Raw genomic sequence first — 8,957 nt, forward strand, 5'->3', positions numbered from 1 at the left:
GGCCTACGCACAAAACGAGTCCAGCCGCTGTGAGAGGCTCCGCTCGCAGAAGCTGAGACGGAGGCCGGACCAATGCTACGCCTTCCACTCGGAGGTCGCTCACTCACTCATTCACTCTCTCACTCACTCATTCACTCACTCATTCACTCTCTCACTCACTCATTCACTCACTCACTCACCCATTCACTCTCTCATTCACTCTCTCACTCACTCATTCACTCACTCATTCACTCTCTCACTCATTCACTCTCTCACTCACCGATTCACTCTCTCACTAAGTCTCTCACTCACTCATCCACTCTCTCACTCACTAAGCACACTCATTTACTCTCTCACTCATTCACTCACTCAATCATGCTCACTCACTCATTCTTTCTCTCACTTGCTCACTCATTCACTCACTCACACTCTGCAGAACAGGGGACAGATCCATGCCAACTCCACACAGGGTGGCAACCTCGTCAGGAGTCGAACCCAACTCGCGATAGGTGTGCTCCACCACCCTGCCACCCATACTCTATCCCTGCCCCCCATGCTACCCCATACCACCCATGCCCTAACACTGCCCCATGCCCCCATCCCCCACATGCCCCCATGCCCCATATGCCCCCCATGCCACCCCATGCCACCCATGCCACCCATGCCACCCATGCCCCATGCCACCCCATGCCCCCATGCCACTCATGCCACCTATGCCCCCAATGCCACCGCATGCCCCCCATGCCACCCATGCCACCCATGCCACCCCATGCCACCCCATGCCACCCCATGCTACCCATGCCCTAACACTGCCCCCATGCCCCCCAGGAGGATGCGGCCGAGTGCGGTGGAGCGGCCCGGCCCGGCGTGTGGGCCAGCACACTGCTCACCGCGCTGGCGCTCACCAGCACAGCCCTGCACGCAGTCGGGTGACCCTGCTCACCGCCAAGTACTCACCGCCAACTCCTCACCAACGGCACCGCCCTGCTCACCACCTGCTACTCACCGCCGGCCCCCGACTCACTTCCGGCGCCCTGCTCACCACCAGCGACTCACCAACGGCACTGCCCTGCTCACTGCCAGCTACTCACCGCCGGAGCCCTGCTCACCACTACCTACTCACCGCCAGCCACTCACTGGCAGCTACTCACCAATGGCACCCTACTCACCATCAGCACCCGACTCACCGTTTCATCCAAACTCAACACATCACTCACCAACTCACTCAACCACCCACTCACCTGCTCATCCACTCACTCATCCATTCACCCGCTCCCTCACCCACTCACCCGCCCATTCACCCGCTCGCTCACCGACTCGCTCACCGCGGACTAGCTGGAGTGATCATCGATTGGCGACGTTTTGCTTGAAGCTGCGCCCAGCGTCTGCCGTACACATGGCATGGCGCCCCGCAGTTACCACGGCGGTTACCACAGCGGTTACCACGGCGGTTACCGCGCAGTACGACGCACGGACCAAGTCATCGCTCGCGCGTCCCTCCGTGGGCTCTGAATAACGACACTCAGACACCGAGCCCCCCCCCGCCCCCAGCCCGTATCCATCTGGCAGCCATCCCATCAGTGGCGGGGGGCACTGAGCGCTGTGGCTCTGTCGCCGGTCTCGGCCGCTCAGCGTCTCTCGCGGCAGCGCTGCCGGGGCCTCGCCATTGCGCGCCGCACGCGCCTGATGATTGGTGAACGCACACAGTGGGACGCGGACGCCGTTTTAGTTGGTTCATGCAAAGTTTGAGGCATGTGTGTGTGTCTGTATCTGTGCGTGTGTCTGTATGTATATGTGTGTCTGTTTGTATCTGTGTTTGTCTGTATGTATCTGTGTTTGTCTGTATGTATCTGTGTGTCTGTATCTATGTGTGTGTATCTATGTGTGTGTATCTATGTGTGTGTCTGTATCTATGTGTGTGTGTCTGTATCTATGTGTGTGTGTCTGTTTGTATCTGTGTGTCTCTATGTATCTGTGTGTGTATCTATGTGTGTGTGTCTGTATGTATCTGTGTGTGTCTGTATGTATCTGTGTGTTTCTGTTTGTAGCTATGTGTGTGTGTCTGTATGTATCTGTGTGTGTCTGTATCTATGTGTGTGTGTGTGTCTGTATCTTGTGGGGCGCGATAGTGTAGCGGTTAGCGCGCTGCGCTATGAACCTGGCGACCCGGGTTCGATTCCCGCTCACGGCCAACACCAGTGACGATTATCTGAATCGGTCCCGGGCCTCCCCTAGGTCGACTCAGCCTCAAATGAGTACCTGGTGCGGTGTGTAAGCATTGCCACTAGGGAGACAAAGGCGGTCAGGCGTGGTGCTGGCCACCCACCCCCTCGTGTACCGTTCCGGCCTTCATAGGCGCTCGCTAACAGTACTTGCCCCTACAGTCTGTTAAGGCTATATGGGGGATCTTTATCTTTGTCTGTATCTATGTGTGTGTCTGTTTGTATCTATGTGTGTGTATCTATGTGTGTGTATCTATGTGTGTGTATCTGTATGTATCTATGTGTATCTGTATGTATGTGTCTGTATGTGTCTGTGTGTGTCTGTATCTATGTGTGTGTGTCTGTTTGTATCTATGTGTATCTGTATGTATCTATGTGTGTGTCTGTATCTATGTGTGTGTGTCTGTTTGTATCTATGTGTGTGTGTCTGTATGTATCTGTGTGTGTCTGTTTGTATCTATTGTCCCGGTGACCCGAGTTCGATTCCCGTGCTCACGGCCACCACCAGGGACAATTATCTGAACCGGTCCTGGGCCTCCGCTTAGGTCGACTCAGCCTCAAATGAGTACCTGCTGCGGTGTGCAAAAATTGCCACTGGGGAGACAAAGGCGGTCGGGCGTGGTGCTGGCCACCCATCCCCTCGTGTGCCGTTCCGACCTTCATAGGTGCTACTCGGTAACAGCACTTGCCCCTACAGTCTGTTAAGGCTACAAGGGGTGATCTTTGCCTTTTTACTGTGTGATGTAACAATTATTGGTAATGAATCCGGACAATGTAAATATGCAAACGACGAAAACGCCCACCCGTAGTAGGAGACTCCACACACACGGTGGTCTTCGCTGCAGTGAGTTGGTGGCTAAGCTTTGCTGATGAGCCCTAATAAGAATTATACCGGTCCGCAAAAAACTAAAAATCTATTTTAAATCCACCGGCGAAGGGCCCCGCGCCGAGCTGCGTTGCTCTTTCTCAGAAGCGACCTGGCTACCACGGAGTGGCGGCTTATTCATCATCATCACGTGGTATATTTATAGCAGCCAGATACTCTGAATGCATGATGCTCATTCTAAATGTGGGAGGGAAACATATACAGCAGGTGTCAGGGTCGGGATCGAACCCACGACCTTATACCAGGCGAGGTAGTTAACATCTCCTAGTCACCGTGATGATGATGATGAGAGAAACACGCAAACTCCAAATATACAGCAGGCATCGGGGTCGGGATCGAACCCACGACCTCCTGTATACCAGACGAGGTAGTCAACATCTCCTCGCCACAGTGGCACGCCTACAATTTGTCTGTCACTGCATCATCATCGCCACCGTCGCTGCTGCTGCTGTCGGTCAGTGTCGGATTCATTGCGACGATGACCTCAGGCAAGAGGCGGCGGAGTGTGCACTTTTTCAGGAACTGCCCGATGGGTTGTTGTTGTTTTTGTCGTTTCTTCTCCTGTTGTACGATGCACCCGGTAGGGGCCCAGTGCTGCCCGTGGCAGTGTCGTCCCGAACCCGGCTATGCGGCAGACGCCGTCGGCGCTATGGGCCAAGAACGTGCGTTCAGTTTTGTCGCGCTGGTGGTCTGGACAAGGCTGGGAGGAGCTATTTGCATGTCTGTGTGTGTTGTTGTTGATGGGGAGCGGTAGAAGTTGTTAGCGCTACGCTGCGCTACGAACCTGGTGACCCGAGTTCTATTCCCACTCACGGTCAACACCGGCGACGATTATCTGAACCGGCCCTGGGCCTCCGCTAGGTCGCCTCAGCCTAAAATGAGCACGTGGTGTGGTGCGTATAATCATCGCCACTCGGGAGACAAAGGCGGTCGGGCGTGGTTCTGGCCACCCATCCCCTCGTGTGCCGTGTCAGCTTTCATAGGTGCTCGCTGATAGCACTTGCCCCAACAGTCTGTTAAGGCTACACGGGGGGTCTTTGTCTTTGTTGTTGTTGAGTCTATTCGAGACGTCTCGTGCGCGCCTGTTGCGTCGCACGAGACTCGTCTGCCAATCATCTGACGCGTGCAGTGCGCAACTCCTTGACGTGTTCACCACTTCTTGACGTGTTCACCACTTCTTGACGTGTTCACCACTTCTTGACGTGTTCACCACTTCTTGACGTGTTCACCACTTCGTGACGTGTTCACCACTTCGTGACGTGTTCACCACTTCTTGACGTGTTCATCACTTGACGTGTTCACCACTTCTTGACGTGTTCACCACTTCTTGACTAGTTCACCACTTCTTGACCTGTTCACCACTTCTTGACGTGTTCACCACTTCGTGACGTGTTCACCACTTCTTGACGTGTTCACTTCTTGACGTGTTCACCACTTCTTGACGTGTTCACTTCTTGACGTGTTCATCACTTCTTGACGTGTTCACTTCTTGATGTGTTCATCACTTCTTGACGTGTTCATCACTTCTTGACGTGTTCACCACTTCTTGACGTGTTCACCACTTCTTGACGTGTTCACTTCTTGACGTGTTCATCACTTCTTGACGTGTTCACCACTTCTTGACGTGTTCACTTCTTGACGTGTTCACCACTTCTTGACGTGTTCACCACTTCTTGACGTGTTCACTTCTTGACGTGTTCATCACTTCTTGACGTGTTCACCACTTCTTGACGTGTTCACTTCTTGACGTGTTCACCACTTCTTGACGTGTTCACCACTTCTTGACGTGTTCACCACTTCTTGACGTGTTCACCACTTGACGTGTTCATCACTTCTTGACGTGTTCACCACTTCTTGACGTGTTCACCACTTCTTGACGTGTTCACCACTTCTTGACGTGTTCACCTCTTCTTGACGTGTTCACCACTTCTTGACGTGTTCACCACTTCTTGACGTGTTCACCACGAGCACTGAGCGAGCTCGCCAGCCGCCAGTGGCGCACGAGCAGAGCGGCAAGTCGACGCGCTGCCACTCTCAGCTCCGTGGGCAACACGATGGTGGTGGCGTGGAGCTCCTGGACACCTCGCTGCTGCTGCTGTTGCTACTGCTGCCACGATGAGAGAGAGGGCTTCATCAGAGAGACGAAGAGGAGTTCGGGTTGCTCTGCTGCTGGTGCTCCTTCTCCATCGTTGAGGCAGCGCAGGCTATAGTGGGTTCACCCGTGCGCTGCGTAGCAATGGGGTTACATGGCCACACTCGTATCACCGTGGCTTGTACTTAATATATCTCTATGGGTCTCTATGTATCTCTGTGAGTCTCTGTGGGTCTCTGTGCGTCTCTATGGGTTGTGTACGGTCCATAGCGTGGTTTGCATGGCTATGGTCACCCTCCTGTGTATTTTATTTAATGCATCTCTATGGATCTCTACATATCTCTATGAGTCTCTGTGTATTCCTCTGAGTCTCTGGGTATCCTGTGCGGTACATCGCTTGAGTTGCAAGACCACAGCCGCACCACTGTGGATTGTCTTCAATGGGGTATCTATGAGTCTCTGTGGTATCTCTATGGGTCTCTATGTATCTCTATATGTCTCTATATATCTCTCTGTGAGTCTCTACGTATCTCTATTTGTCTCTATGTATCTTTGCGAGTCTCTATAGGTTTACTATGTAGTCCATAGTGTGAGTTGCATGACCACAGTCACACCACTGTGGTTTATGTCTTAAATTGTTTCTATGGGTCTATATGTATATACTGTACATTAATGTATATGTGCCTCTGTGAGTATCTGTGTCTCAATGTATGTCTCTACGGGTCTCTGTGTATCTCTCTGTGAGTCTTTCTGTCTCTGTGTCTGTAAATCTCTATGAGTCTCTTGTGTGTCTCTACGTATCGCTCTTTGGGTTTCTATGTATCTCTCTATTGGTTTCTATCTCTCTGTGTGTCTCTGTGTATCTCTCTTTGGGTCTCTGTGTATCTCTGTATTGGTTTCTATCTCTCTGTGTGTCTCTGTGTATCTCTCTTTGGGTCTCTGTGGGTTTGCTATGCGATCTGTGGGTCGGTGTTGCATCGCCACGGTCAGACTCTTGTGGCTTGCCTATCTACAATGCTTCTCTTCATCGAGGATATGTGGGCACAAATTAATAAATTATGGGCGACGTTTTGGGCAATGTCCCTTCATATGTATTTAATGAAACGTCGCCTATTATATATAATTTATATTTTAAGGCTGCACGCGCGTGGGGTGTTAACGTTACGGACCGCGGAACATGCTAGGAAATTGTGAATTAATTCCGCATCCCGACGGATGAGATTTTTCCCCCGACCGTTTTGTAAGCCAATTGCGTCAATATTGCCCTGTTGCACCTCTCGTGTATCATACTCGACATATCACAATAATGTCATTATATATATACACAGACACATAATGAACACGTGCGAATCTTGAGCATCAGACCACACGGCAATTTACAAACCCATTGAACCATTGTTGCAAAACTTTATTTTTTATATGGTCCAATTTAACTCTACAGATAATATAATGTACATGTATAACCAGTAGCGTAGCGGACCGATTAACTTTATATGTGAATATGGAACGTTTTCAGTCCCCCCCCCCCTGTACAAATATGATTGTGGCTGCTTGCAGAGTTGGGTGAACGTCCGGGCTGCAATTGGGAGATTCTAAATCGCCGATCGGTGGTCCAGCGGTGATGTCAGTAGCTCGGCGAACCCCGGCCGCGAAGGTCTCTTTGCTGGCCTCCTGTGTGCGGCAAAAGCCTGGGTTCGAGCAGGGGGTGCCGATCTGCGTGGAGGAGTTCGGACAGTCAAGTTGCCCCACTCTCTGTGCCCTCACATGAGTTTCCTCCAGTGTTCTTATGAACTAAATAAAAAATATATACCTTGTTTTACCCAGTTAAGGGCCCCAATTGAGTTGTGTAGCTCTTCTTTCAGAAGCGACCCTGAATATCACAAGTGACAGCTCAACACAGTGCGGCTTATCACCATCATCATCGGCACGTGGACATTTACATTCGTAGCCAAATACTGTGAATGCGTGACGTTGATTCTAAACGTGGAGGGGGAAACCCGGAGAAAAATCCACGTGACCACCACAGGGAGCGAGCTAGAGAGACACCCAGACTCCAAATATACAGCAGGCGTCAGGGTCGGGATCGAACCCACGACCTCCTGTATACCAGGTGAGGTAGTTAACATCTAGCCACCGTGATGATGATGATGAGAGAGAGACACCCAAACTCCAAATATACAGCAGGCGTCAGGGTCGGGATCGAACCCACGACCTCCTGTATACCAGGCGAGGTAGTTAACATCTAGCCACCGTGATGATGGTGATGATAATGATGAGAGAAAGACACCCAAACTGCTAATATACACCAGGCGTCAGGGTCAGGATCGAACCCGTGACCTCCTGTATACCAGGCGAGGTAGTCAACATCTCTCTACCGTGGCGAGATGTTGAAAGCACCGGGGTAGAGACCCGGGGGCGCAGGCTTAAAGGAAGAGGAGCTGCGGGAAGAGATGGTGTATATATGTGTGTATATGTTTAACTTCTTTCGCACCGTATGTAGCCAATCGCGCTAATCGCAGATGTCGGGGAAATACAACAAAATGAACTCAACAACAGCGAGCAGTTGTAAAGAAATGAGTTTTCAATCTAGATGATGATTTAAAAGTGCGTAGCTCCCAGTGGCGCTCCTAATATCGCAAGGAAGAGTGTTCAAGACAGCCGCAGAAACCACATCTGAAAGCGCCGTGCAATGATGTCGTGACCACCACCGTTTTTATTTCGATGGCTGAGCCCAAAGCCTCTGCTGCTGCTGCGAGGATGAGCGGAGTTCACGCGATGGTTTAAGCTCCTTGACGGGATCAGCGAGGTGTTGTGGTTCATTTGTGGCAAGTACTTTGGTGTAACATAAATCATGATTTTAATTAACACGTAAGCTTTCTCACAAACCGATATTATTCATAAGAGAGGTTGTTTTTTTTTGGGTGAGATCGCGCAAACATAACTTTGGCTGTCGCCTGATGATGCTGGTTGTTGTTGTAATTACCGGCGAAACGTAACGGTTCTCAGTTTGCAAATGTCGTGGGGTTTCTCTCTCCATTACACAACCGCTGAGTGCTGACCGAGTGCCGAATGGGCCACGTTTTGTGTGACGTCACAAACCACCGTGCCGATTGGCTGCGTCGGGCCACGTGGTGGTGGTGGTGGTTTCACGACGCGTTCTTAGTCACGCGATGTGACCGAAAGCAAAAACAACCTCGACTGTGCATAATTGTATTATTGTTATGATGAGTATTAGATGCGAGTCGCGGCATCTGGGATGCTGACAGTGGAGCGTGTTTGTTGTACCTACGGCCAAGGCTGAATGTCTCACTCCAGCTTGAGGGCGCTTTCACTGGCGTGCAACAGAGACCGTCAGAGTCCTCCAGACAGACGGGGGGAGAGTGGCGGTGGAAATTACAAATTGCCAAGGCGGCGGTCGAGTCCCTCCAGTGGACAGCCACTGTCGACCTGCTCACAAATTGCGCCACGCCCCGGCCTCCTTCGTCTGCCCGAGTGGCGACGTCTTACAGCATACACCAGGCTCAGATAAGACGTCTTACAGCATACACCAGGCTCAGATAAGACGTCTTACAGCATACACCAGGCTCAGATAAGACGTTTGATACACAATACACCAAGCACAGATAAGATGTCTTTCACACCATACATCAGGTTACTCACTTGAGGCTGAGTCAACCTCGGGGAGGCCCCGGGACCGGTTCAGGTAATCGTCACCACCGGTGACGTTGGTGGCCGTGGAGCGGGAATTGAACTCAGGTCTCTGCCGGGTTCGTAGCGC

The 8,957-nt window shown here is 51.5% G+C and overlaps 1 long non-coding RNA gene across 1 annotated transcript; it reads left to right on the top strand.

The window, feature by feature from the left end:
• Positions 1 to 10: 10 nt before the first annotated feature.
• On the top strand, positions 11 to 8,046 carry LOC142931062 (uncharacterized). The gene is made up of 2 exons (XR_012947065.1): positions 11 to 94; positions 808 to 8,046. It is a non-coding gene; the product is annotated as an uncharacterized LOC142931062 (long non-coding RNA).
• Positions 8,047 to 8,957: the final 911 nt, after the last annotated feature.

Source organism: Petromyzon marinus, chromosome 48, assembly GCF_048934315.1.
Source record: "Petromyzon marinus isolate PM22_M1 ecotype Great Lakes invasive population chromosome 48, UKy_Petmar_22M1.pri1.0, whole genome shotgun sequence".
NCBI lineage: Eukaryota > Metazoa > Chordata > Hyperoartia > Petromyzontiformes > Petromyzontidae > Petromyzon > Petromyzon marinus.